General features: G+C 47.6%; 1 protein-coding gene and 1 non-coding gene across 2 annotated transcripts in view; both read left to right on the plus strand.

Moving 5' to 3' along the window:
• The window catches only part of LOC119437249 (nose resistant to fluoxetine protein 6), a 192620-nt gene that overhangs the window by 125570 nt on the left and 47401 nt on the right, over positions 1 to 19649 (plus strand). The gene's annotated exons all lie outside the window — the stretch shown is intronic.
• On the plus strand, positions 15348 to 15429 carry Trnas-aga (transfer RNA serine (anticodon AGA)). Its single transcript has one exon. It is a non-coding gene; the product is annotated as a tRNA-Ser (tRNA).

The raw sequence follows: 19649 nt of genomic DNA on the forward strand, positions 1-19649 counted from the left end.
ATTCTTTTGACTAATAAGCAGCAATATTATTAGCATATTTTGTTTATTATATGTATCGAAATTCACAATAAATTCGTTCAGAGCGTAAAACCATGATTATCCACTATTAATATTCATTTATTATATTCTCTTTAGTGTTAGAAAATTATTTTTCGTATCATTTTTCATACAGCCCGATTCATGGCCAATCCCCCAGTGTGGGTTGCGCCAGTTCACTAAGGAGCAACCAACGAACCACTAGTTGACTGGGTGCTGTGCGTACTTGTTCCGGGCGGTAGACGCGCGCAGTGAATCCCAATAAGAACGCAAGTGGCGCTGCGTTATAAGAAACCCATTTTCTGCGGCACACTGCACGCTTTTTTCCCTAGCCGTTACAGTCCTCGGACTCAGCGGGAGGAACTGTATCTAAACACTTGGCGCGGAAACGAAAGCGAGATTGCATTGACAGAGCTTTCGTAGCTTTGGCATTCGGGGACTCAGTGAATCGTCAGGATAGCCGGAGGACATTCGACCAAAGTTTGAAAACAGCAAAGTACTTCCCGTGTTTGTGTATAGAGCACCGTGGGCCGCTGTTACCTATTTTCTGTGATATAGAACGTTGAGACAACCGCTTGTGTGTTCTACTGTTATTTTTCTTTAGTGTTTTTTTTTCCCTGGTTGGCTGCCGAACATTGAGAAATGGAGTGGCTTCGGTATTTTTTGTCTCAATTGCTTCACACCTATATCAAAACTGACTTATAGGAGAGCAGAATGAAGAAATAGCTTTTTTTTGCATATCTGAAAGCTTTCCCAGCGCCATAAGTGGTTCAATGCACACAAGTACGTCGGTTTGAGTGATATACACGCGCTGCGGTAGCTTGATGGTTATGGCGTTGCGCTGCTGAGCTCGAGGTCGCGGGTTCGGTCCCGGGTTCCAGCCGCATTTCGATGGGGATCGAAATGCAAAAAAAAAATCATGCACTTACATTTAGGTACCCATTAAAGAATCCCAGATGGTCAAAACTAATCCGAAGTCCCCCACTACGTCGTGCCTCATAGTCGGATCGTGGTTTTGGGCAGTAAAAACCACATTTGTTTTTTAAAACTTTATTTCGAGCAGTCGAACATGCCTAATGTCAATATCCTTTGATGCGTCACCCCATCACAGTGCTCATGTGGTGGCAATGGAGCGTAGTAGGGGTCAAAGGAGAACATTCTCAAACTACTACAACACTAAGAAATAAAGAATTACCTGCTGTCAAACTCGTCTCTGCTGCCCGTAGGTAGGAAATTCGATATTTTATATCAGTCCTGTGCCATGAATCACTAGTTTATAATTGCCAATTTTGGTATACAATAACCGACCGATAGTTCCAGTGGTAGCGAGTTTCATTTGGCCCTGTTTTGTGAGGATGTGCACCGCCTTTTGCGAGACGGCGCCAACTACAACCGACGCAGTATTCTTGTGCACGGAGAGTAATCGTTTTGTATGCATAAGAGGGGCAAATCTCGGTTCCCTTTTACAAAATGCACGCCTGATCTTAGCTTCGCCTGGAATCTGCAGAAGTGGAATAAGTTTGCGATCTGTCCCCGACGCTGCTGTATTTGCACTCATTAGGGCTGTCATGTTCGGTGAGCTAATGGCAAAGAGTACCTTTCATTCGGCCCCGTATATACATTCTCGCGAACGCGTAGGATAAAGCAGAAACAATTGGGTTGCCTCACAAAAAAAATTAATAAAAGTGCCGCCTTTTAATGAATGACTCCTTTTCTTAGATTCCTCGCTAAGACGTAAAGACGCACTCTTCGCATTCGCCCACTTGCGTTTGGGGCGAAGCTAGTCAGCTTGCTTTTTAACGCAGCTTCGGGCGGCCTCCTTTCGCCACACCTGATATATATACGGCTTGCAGTTGTTTGCAGCACATAAACACTGCATGAACGGCACTTCTGGCAAGTGTCTCTAACCCTGGACCTTTCAAAACACCGACGCGCCCAAACTCCTCGCGACTGGCATTTTACGACTTGTTTTGTGCGCCTCGGGTTTCCTCGTTGTACCAAGATGAGTTGGTCTCTCTCTCTCCCTCTTTTTTTTTCTTTTCTTTTTCGTCTCCCTTGACTCAACCACTTCGTACAGAGTGAATAGCTCGCAGAATAGAGGAAGCGTTGGGTGCGCCGAAAAAAAAAAAGTAGGCTTGCAGAATTTTACGAGCTCCTCAATACGACAGTCTTAACGTTTCGAAACCCAAACGTGTTGCACGTGCTTTCCGGGCTCGCGTTAGCGCCTCTGCATTCTTGCACGTCCTCTTTACTGATTCATTACGACAACTGCAATCGCACGAAGAACAGGAACGGCGATCCTAACTTGCGCAATCCTTTGAGCAGCACATGCGCCAGACTGTAGCCGCCTCGTTCAACGACTATATTATCTGGGTTCTCCTTTTTCTTTATTTTTTTCTGCTATAGTTTCTCTCTTTTTCTGATCTTATCTAATATTTTCTGTTCTTCCATCGTCGTATTGGCTTCCGTTCACGCTGAACACTGTCTCAGAAGGCACCCAATATATTCCGTGCGCTAAGACACAAGGGCCAGCAAGTGTCGAGAGAACAAGCACTGGATATCAACTGCAAGCTTAGTGCATACCATTTACACTTTACACAAATCCTCAGACACTGCGCACTGGTTCGTGCATATGGCGTTTTGCTGTTTGACACGCCGTCTGTGCTTCGATTCACGGCGGCGGCGTGGCAGCATTTCGATGGGAGCGAGATGCTAAAAACCCTCGCGGACTTAGACTTATAGGTATGCGTCAAAAAGAAGAAAAAAAATTAAAAACGGTGTTTAAAATCAACCCGGACAGCTGCACTATGGCGCCACTCACCTGTATCCAGTGTTGCTTTTGTATGTGATAAAAGCCATCAATCATCGAATCTTCAGGGTCCGTATGTATATTTACAAGATGTTTCATTCGCAAGTGATATTAACCGTCGGCCGACCGTGTTCGCTAATCGGATCAGCATCGGATCAGGATCGGCTGGAATTAGCGCTTGCAAACAATTCTAGCGCAATACCTTCTTTGTCAATACGGGACGGCGAGATGTGCGCAAGCTTCGACACATACTATATATCAGAGCAAGCGTATCATTGGCTGCTCACATCACACACCAAGAGTACACTATGCGTTTGGTTATGAGGCACGCCGTAGTGGGGGACTCCGGATTAATTTTGACCACCAGGGGATTTTTTTAATGTGCCCTAATGGACGGGGCGTGGGCGTTTTCTTGCATTTCGCCCCCATCGAGATGCGGCCGGGATTTGATCCGGCGACCTCGCGCAGCCCAGCACCATAGCCACAGGACCATATACGACGCCTTCTGAGTGCAATCGAATGGCCGAACCGCCGCCAGAGAAGAATGCGCTTGTGCTAAATGTGACCATACAGGGTAACATACTTAACATAAGAAGCGAAGTGTGGCCCGGTACACCTGCAAAAGTGTCCTCCGACGCTATGCGACATCAGTGTACCCTGCACAAGGGGAAACGGGAGTTCGCGTATTGTGAAGACAGCGCGTTTTAGCAAATAAATAAATGATTGTCTGTCATAGATGATAGTGACAGTGACAAGAACTTTTATTGGTTTTGAGAAACTGGCCAGGGGGAGCCGAAGGCTCCCTCAGGTCAAGTCGGTGGCTCCGCCCACGATGGCACCGGGAGGCGAAATCCCGTTGCGATGTCGTGGGCCCTCTGAACTGCCTGGAGTTGGATGTGGTGGTGGTCGCTTCTTAGGAACTCCTCCCACTGTTCCTTTGTGGAAAGTATAGAGTTTTATATGGCTGGGCACAGCCAGAGCATGTGATCGAAAGAGCATGAGTCGGCTCCACATTTGAGGCACGACTGCGGGAAGTGCGGGTCTATCCTGCTAAGGGACCGCGGAGTGGGGTACGTGCGGGTTTGTAACATTCTGAGCGTCTCGGCTGCGGGAGGCTATGGGTTCGATTCCCACCGCCGCCGGGCACCCACTGGTTCAAATGGGTACAAGCGCGCCCCGGCCTGGCGTTCGGCTTTCTTCTGGGGTCATGCGCTTGGGAAAGGAGCCTGCGTCCTGAATTCCCGTCGAAACCAACGTGAGCACGGAAAACAAGTGATGTCATAGATGAATCAGTATTTTTACATATTAGGCTGCTTGCATTAGGCAAACACATGTTTAGCTTCGATGTGAATGCGATATGAACAACTGCGAGCATGAGTGAGCTAGGGACGATTGAGTGTCCTTTCGCGCACTTTTGGTGTGTCGCCGCACTGTCGTGTTTCTTAACAAAGATTTCGCTTCCAGTAATGCGCATTTTTATTAACAGGGGGAGACGGCCTGTCAGGGCTGGTGCGTACGTGTAATCGCGATTGGACTGCTGGACTACATGTCACAATGATAAACAGAGAACGTTCATTCTTCGTGTGAACATAGTTTTCTATAGCATCGATGCATCGGCGAGTTGGTGCGGTGACATGCTTTTGTTTGCAGCGCGAAAGGACGAAGGCGTATGGACAAAATACACAGGACGTCCAGTGTATCTCGTCTACGTCTTGGTGCTTTGGCTTTGCAACTAAAGTATATTTTCCGATCTAGTGGCAAGCACAGGAATTAAAAAGGCGTTGTTTCACTGCAAATATTGTTCTGAGCACTTGAAGCATAACGAAATACCCTTAACCGACTGCAGTTTTGTTGAAGCGCTACACAATTAGGTACTTTTAATTGCTTTCACCTTTTTTTTATAGGAGTGACCAATTCGATTACCTATGATCTAATATAACAATAGCGTCGCCAATTGGGCAGACCTTTCGGTATATATAGCTCTGACTGGTCTTGCTGCTCATGCATCTCCGGGAACTACCAGTCGCTTGCATGTTCAGAAGAACCGATGGTTGCGAGAGGCAGTGAAAGCAACGGAGATACATTTTGAATGGCACTTAAAGCCATATTACCGCCAGCACATAACCACCGTCATGACGGGTCAAACAGTGCCGAGGTGATAGCAGCTGTCTGCTGTTACGAGAAAGTAGAAGGAAAACAAGTACGTGCAATTCGGTATCGCTTCATCGGATGCGCCGACTTGGGAGTATTTTGCTCACTCCGATAAGGCCATGCGTAAACTATCTACCAGCATTAAGGTTCCTGTTTGTGCTTTAGGCTGAAAGTGTTGCGTCACTGGCGAATACTAATTCACCCTGAAAGCTAAAACAGCGCTTTTCGGCAGTTACTCAGCACGTCGTCCGCTATCACGAAGGGGAAGCTAGAAGGCGTTCAATGGCGGCGCAGTCACGTGTCCGAAGGATGGAGTGCTCATGCAGGCGGTGCTGTAAATGTTTAATAGCCACCGTTATTGTTATCAATTTCGAGGCCCCTGCGCGAGTTGGTGAAGGAGCTGCCCCTACTTATGGTGCGTTTATATAATCTAACTCAAATTTGGCTTTTTTTTCTTTCGTGTTGCCTTTCTTTTGTTCAGTGCCAGCTTGTTGTATCGTTTTTTTAGTATGCATATATTCTAAGTGAAGATGAGTAGCCAGCGCTGATTAAAGGAGCTGACATCTGAAAAATATCACGCATATATTCAAGAAAATCCAGCACTTCTTCTTTTCCTCTCGATGTATCTCCTCATCTGTAAGCAAATGGTTGCAACACTTCTGGACTTTCCTTAAGAACCATTCGGTTCGTTCGCCTTCTTTGTTGAACTGTTAGTTTTTGGCAGTCCCCCTCCAGCTGTGATTTCTGCTGGCTACACTTCCCAAGTATAGTAAAGATGAAGTCGGATAGAATGTGCAGAAATGAAGCTGAACGGCTGTACCGGGCACTCTCTGCTACCGCACAGCGTAATCTGTTCTTAATATACCGCACTTTTAGTTTTACTGTCCCTATAAATAATATTTCGTTTTTGAAAGATTGGTTATCTAGTCGTCGATATACATGACAATTGAAATATTGGTTAGCTAGTCGTCGATATACATGACAATCTACATGGGGACTAAGACCAAGTAGAATCTTCGTCTTGGTACCACGTGGAGGCCAAACATGCAAACTGCTCGTATGGTCTGCCGAAAAGGAGCAAAGGCAAATAAATCAAACAAGCAAAATTATGAAAAAGAAAAAGCAAACAATTATGTGCTTGTTATTTTTTTGTTTTTTTTTTTTTGTTTGTGGTGTGCCAAAAGTGAAGTTAGCCTTAAGTAATACTTGGAGGGAACACACGCAGTCCTGCAGTCTTTTCGCTATACTTGAGACGCATTCACGAAAAGTGGAAGCAATAAAAGGCCTTGTGCGATATCAGGTTACGCTTTATCAGCTCGCTGTAGACTATCCGCTTTCGTTAAGATTGCTAGTATTCTTAATTTGCGCAGTATAAGAATAGAAAGGCTGTAAAAAAACGGGAAGGTAAACACTATGTGCGCCTGCTTTTCGCCGGTCTCGGTTCCTTTATTCTATTGCTGGCTATATATTTCACTATCGAAATTTGTGCTGATTAATGATTTTAAAATATTGACACTCCATCGTTTCTTTTCTTCGAATGCATCAGTTCGTTGACATAAGTGCGGTCGTTCACATGCTTGTCTAAGTTATATACCACAAAAGAGCTAAATTTTAAATCGTACATTTGAATATGCCAAGTGGGGGGCAATCTGCTTGTACTGGCTGCTACATCCGTCATTTCTAGACTCGGCTGCTGAAACAGTGACAACAATATTAATTTATTACGTTGTATAGCTGCTCAAAAAAAGAAGAAATACGGAAAAAACTTCTGCGTGCAATGCAGCATTGTACTAAAGACTTGCAAGAATTATCGCAAAATCGTTTGATATTTTGCAAACTGCACAAACGAACAAGCAACATGCAAACGTCCAATATGTACAATCACCGAAGAAGAACATAGCCTCAATGAGCTTTTGAACGAAGATCGTGTAAAGTTTCAATTTCCACAACTCACACCTATGTCTCTTTCTTTTCTTTCCCGTCTCGACGGTTCGCTCACGTGTATTCACGTTTTCCCGACTGTTTGTTGACCAAAAGATAGGATAAGGTAGGATAAGATAGGACAAAAGATAGGATAAGCTAACACGGTGCTCAACCTATTTTGCGTCTTCGAAAAGGCGAAACATAAACCAATTTGTACGGCCATTTTATCGATGAAACCGCCGTGTTTCAGGGAACATCTTGCATTATCAAATTTAGCTTTCCATGTTTACTGAGGGCATTACTACAACTTTAAGCGAAAATCAGAAGAGCTTCTGCTCTTCCCTGCATCAGCGGGACATATCCATTGTTTGGTTGTCTCTGCTAGCTGCTTCAGTGAAAGCTCTGAAGCACTGTGCTGTTTTATGACAAGTACCAGCGCGGATGTCCTTCCATGGCACAGGCTAGCGGAGCTGAAGGGCTTCACCCCTGAGGCGCGAAACATCTCCGAGCACTCTTAAGTGTATCTCTGTGAGACGCTCCTAAGTGAGGCGAAAGCTTGTCACGCTGTCAGGAGCCTTGGAGCACTACGAATGCAATGCAAGAGCTACTGCGGGGATAGCAGTTAGCTTCGGTTGCACAATGTGTAACATTTCGGCAGCGGGCGTGCGTATAAAATAGCGTAAGTCCTGAAGTCACGTTAAGTATCGGGCTGCGCTTATCTTGCACACGGCTTCGCGGGCAGCGCTGTGGCCTGCGCAGTAGTGGGGGCAGATAATTGTCTGAGGATCACGCAGCTCTTTGTTTGTTGAATAACTGTTGATAAACGGGAAGGTGTGCTACATTGTCCGGCTATCCCCGAAAAATTTAATTATGGGGTTTTACGTGCCATACGCACGACCTGATTATGAGACACACGCCGTAGTGGGGGACTCCGAAAGTCTTGAACCACCTACCACCTGGGGAGCTTTAGCGTGCACCGAATGTACAGCACGCGGGCGTTTTTTTTTTTTTTTTTTTTTGCATTTCGCCCCCATCGAAATGCGGCCACCGCGGCCGGTATTGGATCCCGCGAACTCGTGCTTAGCCGCGCAACGTCAAATCCACTAAGCAACCACGGCGGGTAAGCCCTACTTTATACGGGTATCTCACTCCGGATTGCAACGAAGCCCACAGTTACTTCCCGTTATTACACTGCCCACATGTCAGCGGCTTTTTAAAGACGAAGCTTGCTTAGCGAGTTACCCCCACTTTTCCCGTATCGGCTATGTTTCTACCCTCTTTCGTGGGCCGATCCCCGAGACAGTGCAGCTCAAAATGTGGGCGGATATGTGCTACTAGGTATGTCTGTGTCCCCGGGACAAAGGGTCGCCGTAACGTTCGGATATAAATTAATGAACATAAATCAAATTTCCTCTGGCGGTATTCGATCACGGTATCGCCATCGCAGAAGCCCGCTACTCTAACCAGCCAGAACAGAACATCCTTAAGAATGTCTTGCATGTGAGCAAGCGCGTGTAAATTCTCGGCGCGTTTTCCGATTGCCGACGGTTTCCCGTCGATCGATCTCACTTCGTGCAACGTCGATATTCGATTCGTGCAACACCACTGGCGGCGCTCTACTGTCACGCCAGCGTTGTCAAACGTTTTGTAGCTGACAGGGCGCTTCTATCCAGTAGGGGTCGTCTTTAATGTAGTGCGACGCCAAGATGTCGCATCCGCTTAGACTTTGAACATCGTCCGAGGAGTCCAAGCATAATGCTTCCTTGCTGCCGCTGTGAATCGTGCGCCCTTTGGGCGAAACTGCCAGTTGTTAAAATACCTAAATCAATAAAATCGTCCGACGGCCGGATATGAGAGAGGACCTGTAGCACGGATACGTGATACTGAAACCATTACACCACGGTCTATTTTCCACCACAATGACGTGCCTCCTAATCAGATCGTAGTTTTAACATTAAAACTCCGCAAATGATTTGCAATTAATTAACACGTCATCATACGTCAAAATGTGAGCCGATGCCGAAAATTGTGCAGTCTAAAAAATGTAAGCCGATACCGAACATAGTGCAGCCTAAAAATGTGTCCCGATCCCAAAGATTGTCCAGTCAAAAAAATGTAAGAGTCCAACCCTTCTCCTGCTCCTCTCACGTCGGGGGTTACGCGATAACAGAGTGTCGTGCGCAGTGACTCCGCCCATATATCTCAAGCCCAACTCGCTCAGGATGAAACTTAGTCTCCCATCGACTTCAACTAGAGGTTGAACTTTCTTTCATCCGTGTTTTACGTGGCTTGTTTGTATTCAGATTTCGCTTTTTCCGGCAGCCTGGACTCTTTTCGTCTCGGGATGCTCCAAACTCGCGCCGCGGGATGGATCTTGACGGAGCCGTTCGCTTTTCTCGGGTGTAACATAACCCTATTGATAACATCGCGTCAAAGGCGACACTCCCGGAGATTGTTTTTCTTTTCTTAAGTATTGCTGTGTTGCATCCTGAAAATGAAATCCCCACCGCAGTGGCGAACAACAAGTGACAAGTCATTCTATGGAAAAGTAAGGGCTCGGGGTGATGCGCAAGTGTGCGAAGCTGCTGCGCACGTGTATGATGAAGTGTGCACGGAGCATTGCTCCCAAGCGCGTCGTCTGTTTCGCGAAAGACAAACAACACGCCAAGGCACGTGGTCCGCTCTGCAGTGATTCCGTGCAGTTGTGTGGGAAACGTACCTTCGTCTTGACCAGTTACGTCACAGAGCACTGCGAAAGTCCGGAGCGTTGCGTGCCTCCCTGGCTTGAATCATTACCTGCAACATCGCTATCTCATATTCTAGCTACTCTATATCCAACTTTTCCACCATAAACCTGTATTGAAGACTGTCATTCTCTTCCTGTACGTTGAAGGCATCTGCAGTGACGTTTCCCAGTGTCTTCTTGGCGGCCAGCAGGCATAACGTCGTCTTAACTTTGCGCTTAAGAGCCGGAGTGTTCCGACTGACGAACGCGCGTTAGTCAGATTTGGCCGCAAGCCAATACTATGCTACCGTGTTCGATCAACAGGCAAGCTGTTTCATTCCAAAAACGAACGAACAAACAAGCAAGCAAGCAAGCAAGCAAGCAAGCAAACAAACAAACAAAACAAACAAACAAACAAACAAACAAACAAACAAACAAAAAGCCATTGTTGAGGTTTCAATTGACAAACACCTTTTTTGGAGCCGTCGCTGTCTTCATTTGAAGAAACGAAACACTCACATTTTCTCGCGCTTCTCGGCTAGAAAATGTTGGACGCATCTGTGGAGTCCATGCATGTTATAGTTATAAAGGTCACTGTCTTGGAGTTACACAGCGCAGCCGAAATTGTCCAGCGTTGAGAAAAGACAATCTCCAAGCTCTTAGGAGTATATAGAAGGTGAGGCACGTCACACTTTGAGTCTACTTCGGTGCGCATCAGCCGCAACGGCAATTAACACCACCATAAAATTCCAATTCCAGCCGTATACATAGCCAATGAGGCGCTAAGACCGCACATGCAAGCGTCTCGCTTTATTGCCAGTGCACGGACCACAGGCTGCATTTGCAAGTATTATTGCGTCTCAACTGTCCTCTCTCTCAACTAACTTCGCACTGACTGCAATAATGTTCTCTCTGAAAAAGTCTCTCGGAACTAAGAAAGCCCTGCTTTAATCTACGGCTCTGAAGTAGCTTATTCTATTGCTGATGCAGACCGAAGGCTCTTTTTTTACGGATAGTTCAGTCTCTTCTACAGGTTCCACGGCCATTGTCGTCATTTGCACTCATTTGGTCCCAATGAAATTCTGAACATCGCACGTGACCGCATCGACAGAACCAGAAGTTGCCATCCGTCGTGCAGCTCTTGATTGCGTCGAACAGGAATCCCAGAATCACCATAGAAAGGGGCAGTGTTTTACGCTTGCCAAACCAATTCTTAAAAGCCTGCATACAACAATCCGCCCCGCAAGTAAAGAGCCATGCATGGGTGTCAAATATAATAAAAATCTACGGACCGGCTTTCAAAGAATGGCTTATTGATTTCAAGAAACGACCTGGTCCTTGTGGTATTGCCAGTTACCAAATATCTGACAGCTGACGAAGCTGCCCGATCCACCCATGACATCACGCAGTCTGTGTTAATACCTGTATAACGAGCTGACGCAGCCAGGGAACTCCGCCGAGGTGCCGGAAATATTCAGCCTCTGTGTTTTTCTTTAACATCCTGGAGGAACTGAGTCGCCGCTTGCGCAATCTTCATCCATACTTGCGGCTACGGCTACCAGCCCGCTTATGCCGGTGCGACGCAAAATTGCTCTGTCGCCCTACAGCTGGGCCTACAACCTTCAAAAGTTAATATTCTTCCCTCACATTACTGGCTGGCTCCCGCTTATGTGACCATGGCAGATGTGAAGATACCATCGCGCGCCTACCTGCTCCGCCACTCTCACTCACTCGACGTTCAACGTGTCTATTTTGAGTGGGTGTAGGATTACCCCCGTGCGAATACCGCTTAAGAGGTAGAAAGAAGCAAAGCCGACTTTAGGATCGCCCGAGGCCTAGTTCTGTAATGATGGAGAACAAGAGAAAAAGAAGTTAGTTGGGTAATACAGGGAGGTCAACCATGGCTGAGCCCGACCGGCTACCCTGCACTGTGGAAGGGAAGATGGAGAGAAGGAAAACTGACAGCACGCGAGCAGGGGTGCGCTCACTGAGAGCTTAGTTCTGGAATGGGAAGCGTGTCGGGGTTAAATGTAACTTACTACGGAAGCCCCGGAAGCCTCCTCTCATACCCCGCTCGGATCCGCTCCTCAATGGACGTCACCGTAACAGACGGCTGCTTTACCGGGCGTCTTCAGCGCTATAGCGTCCGCTGTACTGCACTGTTCATAGCGGCGACAAGCGGAAGACGTGGCAGCTCTAATTCAGAGATCTTCATTTTTTCTTTGCTAATACTAATATTATGTTCTTGAAGCAGCACGCACGTGTTCTCTTGCTTTCGGTTTTTGTAGGGTGCCTCGCCGAATTTCCCAGGCGGCAAGCTCGGAGAGCTTTGTTTTCGGCTGGAACACTTGCTCCTGAGTCCACTTGACGATTGCGTTGTCGACTGTGTCTTTTCCTTTCTTTCCTCTTCTCTTTCTTTTTATTGCGATAGCAATTATATGGACACTCCAAGCGCATTTCCAAGCGTCGTCGTCGTCGCCGTGATGTTCCGTACAAAGTCAAAACACGATAACATCGTCGCCGCGCGCCGTACGCTGTATGTGCTCCGAGTGAAAGCTTGCGAGGGTCAGTCGAAGATCGCTTGTTAATTTAGTTAGTAAGCGAATGTTTGCAAGTTTATATGGCCGATAAAACTACTATCCTTAAATCGTATAGCTGTATACCAATTTGCTGTCGCAATCGATGCTTCGCCTTTCGGGCGAAAGTGCGACTTTTTTGGGGGCACCTTGTTAGGTAACAGCGAGGACGGAGATCGACGGGTGGGGAGAACTTGCGTCTGCGAATGAGTGGTGACTTGGGGCGTAAACGCAGGGCACTCGGGTGCGGCGTTGAGGACAGATATTTTGCGGGATAACTGCGCGCACGCACTGAGGGGGCGCACCTAGAGCTTAACGAATGCGTACAGACTGGAAAAAGGACGGTGGTAGTGACACAGTTATAAAATATACATGAGTGGACTATATATATATATATATATATATATATATATATATATATATATACAGGGTGTCCCAGCTATAGCACAGCACGATTTAAAAAAAGGACGAACAGCGTTACGCGAAGCAAACCTAGTGCGTATTGTTTCCAGTACAGTGGAGTGGCTGCCAGTAATTTTTTTTTCGTTACTGTGATTTAATTAGCTAATTGTAATGAATTATCTAACTCGAGAAGTACTGCCCTAATTATGAAAGTTTCATTGAGAAAATTGTAGAGCAACATGGAAAACTCCCGATACAGCTTTCTGTTGCTCAGTACGGGCTACATAAATGTGTTTTTTTTTTCCGAGCATGAAAGGAGCAGCGCGAATACACGCAAAGTGCCTCGAGCGACCAGTCGCGCGGCTATTCTGCGTGTATTCGCGGGCTCCTTTCACTCTCGGAAAAACACACTTATGTAGCACGTATTGAGCAACAGAAAGCATATATATATATATATATATATATATATATATATATATATATATATCACACCAAGGTAAGGGGCCGAGACCGAATGATTCCCCAAGATATTTCTTTCTCTAACATTGACTCAAGCAACAATAACTATTTCAGTACTCCCATGCACACATACAGGTATTATGAAACATGGTTTGACAGCGCAAATTTAAACGGGACACAGCGAGATACATACATAGTACTCGTAACCAACTAGCCCACCTTAGTTCCTTGAACACAGATAGAGATAATGCGCAGCCGCAATATGTTGGCGATATGGCCATTTCCCCATGTTGTTCACAAAAAAGCGAAAACTTCTACCTACGTACCACTTCAAGTGAGCCTCGAGTATTGATCAAGAAATGTCGTTGACAGCGCGCAGTTCTCAAACATTTTCAGCACTTTATTTTCTAATTACGCTAGCTGCGCCGTTACTGACGATATCGGTTGCAGCGACGATCACAGGGCAATATTTACCAGGCTGCTATAGCCATCACCTCAGTACCGAATTTTCTATACGCTTGATAGATTATCCAATAGAGATAACTTTTTTCATCTGTATGACTGACCCGCAGGCAGAGCAGTCAGTGACGGTGCGTCCAAGCAGCGGCAAATGTCGTAGAGCTAAACCTGGCAGAAACAAAAAAGGCTGCCGAAAGGAAAACCAGAGTTCGTTTTTGAATAAAAGAGTTTCTTGGCTCGTCATCGTCGCGCCCAGAGTTAACTGAAACCTGGAAATGAGCCGCATGAATGGTACGACATTGGTCGACAAAGCGGACGGAAAGCTTCGCACGACTGACAGTTGAAACCGCGGAGAAGAACACGTGCGCCGGGCATGCCGCCGATGCCGCCGCGTCGTCCGTCGAACCGGAAGCCGTTAGCAGACGGCACGCCCCACAATTCCCTGCGATTGCTCGTTTTACGGGTCACCTATCGGCACCGGACTGGATCCATCCGATTGGTGGAGGGAAGGGCAGAAGCTGCATGTTCTCCGCTCCTCAACTGCTCTTGCCCCGAACACTGCTGTATAGGCAATCCGTAACTGTTTAACAACCTACCTTAACTTCTTTGTAGCTGCAGGAAGGAGTCGAAAGAACTTGACTGCGTATTCACGGTTCTTCTGCGCGAAAACGTGCCAGCAGGCCTGATGTGGCGACTGAAATCGACGACAGTGCCTGCCAGGCATATAGTTAATATAACCAACTCTAGAGGAAAAGCTCCCCATATCACCCATGTATTGAAATCGGAAACCGCAAAGGCGCTGCCATGTTGCTATACCCTATGCAGGCGCGCACGCGCAGACGACGAGATGCGATTGAGAGGAGGCGCGCCATCAACGCAATGCCGAGCGTCCGTCAGTATGATAACGCCATCTATCGTTTTGCCTGCAAATGCAGCCTTTTAGACACCGTAAATTTTACATCAAGATTTTCTAAATAGCCATCTGATCTTTCTGAAAAATATGCAGACTGAACTTCAAACGTTGTCCGTGCCTACGTGCTACGTGTAAGTGCTTGCTTTTGCAAATTATTCTCAATATCTTTAGTGCTACAAAAATGAGTCGAAGCAACATGGCGGTGCGCTTGCGGTTCCCGCTTTCTTCGCCCAGCTTTCCTCTAGAGTTTTCCTCTATGCGGCTAGGCGAGCGTCGCTCAAGCCATGGGCTAAGGGCGCCACCTCGCGGCGTGTTACGGAGTTAGCAAGATTACACTTCTCCGCAGGACTACGCGCCGAATGGCGCGGCCGGAGCGGACGGCGCGCTGCCGGAGCTGATCGCGGAGGCCACGCTGCAGCCATATAAACTAGCATGGTGTCACGCGCCCACATACAAACATGAACAGATATCACTCGATTTGAGATCTGCCCGTGTTTTCCACAAACAAAAACGACTCAGACTCGAGTCGCTATTGTTGTTCTTGTTCCTTCAAAACATGACGCATACCCACAATGGGGAATGGGCCAAGAACCGGGTAGTTGTTCGTTTACATAAGAGATTAAAAATAAAAAAAAATAAAAATGTGCAACTGCGAATAAAGGAGTTGTGCGCAATTTGTATGTCAGACCAGATAAATGGATGGTTTAAATTTAAAGAAAGGATAAAAACATTGATTGCAAAATTGAGCATGTCCTATTATAAAGTTCTGCTGTGACCTCGTTCAAAATTCGAAGGTCGCTCGCACGTGCGACCTCAGCGCACGCAAGAAAAAATAGAAGTTTACGAATGATTTTGCACTGATTTGTGATTACTTAATATATGCAGCGGACAGCGGCAGTCGTGGCCGAGCGGTTAAGGCGATGGACTAGAAATCCATTGGGGTCTCCCCGCACAGGTTCGAATCCTGTCGACTGCGAAATTTTTTAAAATGTTTTTTTTTTTTTTTATTTTACGAGCCTGAATGCTATCTTCTGCCTTTTTTTCGGTGAACCCGGTTTCCCGAATTTAGTTCCGTCTTTCACTTCAAATATTATTAATAATGACACGTCGCAATTTCGACGAATCATCGATAGCTTCAAGTTTTACAAGCTCACCACACTTCCCTCCTTTTCATATATTTGTTCGCTTTGGTCTTATTTACCTCTCAACATTTACACTGTGCACGTTTCTTCACGCTGCGTGAGCTTCCGTTGCGGTGAGACCTATAGCGGCAAGAAACGTTCTCTTCCTCGCTCGCCGAGGCCACTCAGTTGGACACGTGCGCTTACACAGACGCGCACGCGCCGCAGAAAAACATAATCTGTAAGAACAGAGGCGAATGGCACAAGTTCGACGAAGCGGCGTATAACGCGACACGTGTATACTCCCTTCGACGACGCATTGTGACAGCGTTCCTCTTCCAAAGCTACGCCATGGGACAGCACCGGATATGAACGGGACGCGGTGCAAATGCGATTCGAGCTCTCTCGTATCTCTCTTGCGATGCCGTGCTTCTCTTGAGTGCAACGAAACTCTCCGTCCACGCTCACCCCTATGGCTCACGGCGTCCGTCGCAGCCTTTCGCCACCAAAGCTCACGTTGGCATGGAAACAAAGGAAGGCGGGCAGGAAACGGCGCGGAACACGGCAAGACGTTCGTCGAGAGCATAAATTCCTATCACGAAGCCGATATGCACGGTGCAGAGGAGAACCGCAGAGGCTACGGCATAAGCGAGGAACAAGACAAAGACGGTGCAGAACGAGGAAAGAAAGCGCCCATTCAGTGAGAAGGCCGAGAATAACAGACGAGCTTGTACACCCCGGGGTGGTCGGGATACTAGACGGGCAGGGAGGGACAAAGTTAAGAGCCAGCCCCGTCGATAACCGCGCCTCAGTCATTGTTCCGCGAGCCAGCCGCATGTGGGCGTTCGCGTCTTCTAGCGTATGCGACGTCGATTCGCCGCCGGTTTCTTGACCGATAAGGACTACGTTTGAATGAACCCAACTGCAGTCGAGAGCCGCGTTGTCACTCATGTACAGCGTTAAGAGTCGCGGGCTAGATCGCTCGTCTCTGTTCCGACCACGTTCGCGACGGAAGTTGTTGTCCGTCGCTCCTCCTTGCACCGTCTTTTACAGCGAAGCTGTTAAGGGCTAGGTTCCAGCAGATCACGTCCGTGTAGTAGACCCGCCGGTGTGTACAATTCAAACACGTCGCGCCACCTTGTGACGTAGTATGAAAACGTCGGGATGGTGGCGTTTTTAAATTTGGGGATCGCAAAACAATTTCAGATCCGTCGCGCCACCTTGTGGCGTCGTATAAAACGTAGGAATGGCGACGTTTTTAAACTTCGGGATCGTAAAAACCTTGTGCACCACCACGTGCTTTTCGCAGGAACTTACGCTTGCATCTTCGTTACGTGACGTAGTTCACCCATGGCGGGCACGTAACCGCGTGAGCGCTAGTATGCCAGCTGCGATTGGCGTATCCGTTTTTAAAAAACGAAAAAAAAAAACGTGACAGTCTCTCCTATATGGTGTGTAGGTTCTTTGTGCGTTAGCGCACATCGCTCCGGAGCTTCCAGCACCCTTGCGACGCTGGCTGAAAGTTGCATCGCTCCAAACGAAACGTACGTCGCTCTAGAGTTACTGTATATGCTCCCTGCGGGAGCAGAGTTGCGCGTAGGTCCGCCATCTTGCCTGGCAAGCAACCAAAACTGTGTGGCGAAGCCGAACTCCGTTTTTGCAGGCGACATGCCTACCGTGTCGTCGGTCGACCGTGGGCGCTTTTCCATCGCGTGTGGACCGCTTTTCCGTCTAATCGCAAACAAAGCGCATGGAAACAGCTCACTGGATAAAATAGTCAAGAAGAAAAAAGGCGCTGCTGATTTTTAACGCGCGGCGTGAGATGCAGCGCGAATATTATTAGTTGTTTTTTGGACTTGTGCGTTCACCTGTGCACCTTCTCGGAACTTTTCGCTTTTCGAGCGATTGGTGCAGTTGGGAACAGAGCACCCGGTCAATAGAGAGGTTTAGCTTGTCCGGTAATCGGGTAAACGCAGGCGTACCGGGGGTTGCGGCGTGTTGGCGGAACCGTAAACGTGAGCGGCCTGTATCGTGCTGCCACCTGGTGGCGCAGAGCTCGAACAGACAAAAACAGCTAATATTGCAGTAACCAAGTGTATTTTACTTCGCTGCTGGCGTAAGTTTTCGGCAGCAACACAATTACGCACGTAACAGCGAACGCCAAGATCGACCGGATTCGCTTTGAACTTGGCTAGCGTTAACTTGCGTCAATCCAGTTCACTGCAGTGGCGGCGTCGGGAAATAGAAAAAACTGGCCGGAGCATCAGCTTCTCCTCAGTGCACGGTTGCTTGGAACCCACGTGATGGCGTTCGGCCAATGGAGGCACGATCGGCGTTTATAAATCAGACGCGCAACTCTGCTACCTTTGGTAGCATATACAATAACTCTACGTCGCTCCAAAGCGTAGCGCGTCCTTGTGGCGCCCACTGAAGTCTCCGGGGTTTTGCGGAGAAAAGGGAATGGGCGCGGCGGCGGCGGAAGGAGACCACCGACGATGAGCGGGCCGCGGACGCCAAGCGTTACCGTGCTGCCCGCCAGGACCGCGAGGCGGAAAGAAATGCGAACCGTCTATGTGGTCCCGATCCCGCAAACTTGGAACATTTCACCGGAGTAACGGTCAATCAACACATACACAGCTTCGCTGGTCATCCCCCTTCACTGCGAGGAACGGCACTGAATTTTTTATTGCTTTAACGCTTCCGCGAAGTTTATTTCTACCCCGCTCACTAGCTAAGAGTCCGAAGAATGATCGCGCATCTTGTTACACCTGCAGCGCCAAGAAAGTTTCGCCGTAAGCGATCGTCTATATGCCGATGGTATAGAAAGGCAGATGCAAAGGCACACTCTGCATGAAGGTTCTGCAGCGTGGTCCGAAAATAAGTCTCCGAGCACAGTTACGGATAGACGAGTTTCAATTTAGCTTTTACAGCCCGCTCTGCTCAGACTGGCGTATTCTTACAACTTGCCCTCAGCCGCTCAGTGGAAACGCTAATACGTGTGCGCGCAACGCCCGTATGACTGCGCGACCGACGCGCAGTCATATTTGCTTCAAAAATGACGAGGACCAGTAGTCGCACCGTCTTTGTACGCTCAATAGGCTGGCAATACCATAGCCACTGGACTATACCGCGGTATGGGTCAACACCATCCTGTGCTGTGACTGAGTGCATGAAACGTGAGCGGAGCGGACCGCAAGTGACGCTGAGCTGAAACTGTCCATTGAAAACGAAGCACATGACCCGCTTATTTTTGTGCCTCACTCTTTTACTCAGACGGCCACATAAACACACGAACACAATCACATACGCACTGATCTCCACTAACAAGCTCGTTAGCCTCGGCCCCACCAGAGTAACGCTAACAATTTCGATGCCGGCAAGAACCTCGTTAAAATAACGCAACAGTCACGGCGTGCGCAGCCTATATGTTCCTATCTCCCCGGCTAACATCGATTGATTCGTTCCGAGGCCTCCATCTCGGCGTCGTTGACGTGTTATCTGGGATGTCCTAGAGGACAGAGTTTATGACCTCGGCGTGCTTATTTCTTTCCTTCTTTATCGATGGCGTGGCCCCTAACATAGTTGATTCTACACACAAGTTTCAGTAGGTTTCCGTTATCTGCAAAGTAATTATTACTCCTGCCAGTGATAGTGCTAGACATAATCAACTTGCAAAAATAAAAATAAAATCGTGTCAGGCTAGGCAGGTGATGCTCTCGATACGGAGAACTTCTATATACGGCATAGCGCAGACTATACCCCTGGAGGACGCTAACGAAAAAGAGCTCCACCTCTAACTCGTGAAAGGGGACAGCGAGTCATCTTCTTTCTGTGTAAGTGATGATGTAATGCGTTTAAACCAAGGGCTATTTGTGAAATGTCAATAACAACGTCGTTTTCGTGGTCGCCGTGTTTGTAAGCTATGTGACATGAAGGCATAACTTCTCGTTTTGCATAATGCAAATAAAAAATAAGAAAAGTAGAGAGAGAGAGAGAGAGAGAGAGAGAGAGAGAGGGAGTTTGCACATGCGGGTTTTTATCGGGCAATAAATAACGAAATTGACTGTATACTGGC

The sequence above is a fragment of the Dermacentor silvarum genome, chromosome 1 (assembly GCF_013339745.2).
Source record: "Dermacentor silvarum isolate Dsil-2018 chromosome 1, BIME_Dsil_1.4, whole genome shotgun sequence".
Taxonomy (NCBI): Eukaryota; Metazoa; Arthropoda; class Arachnida; order Ixodida; family Ixodidae; genus Dermacentor; species Dermacentor silvarum.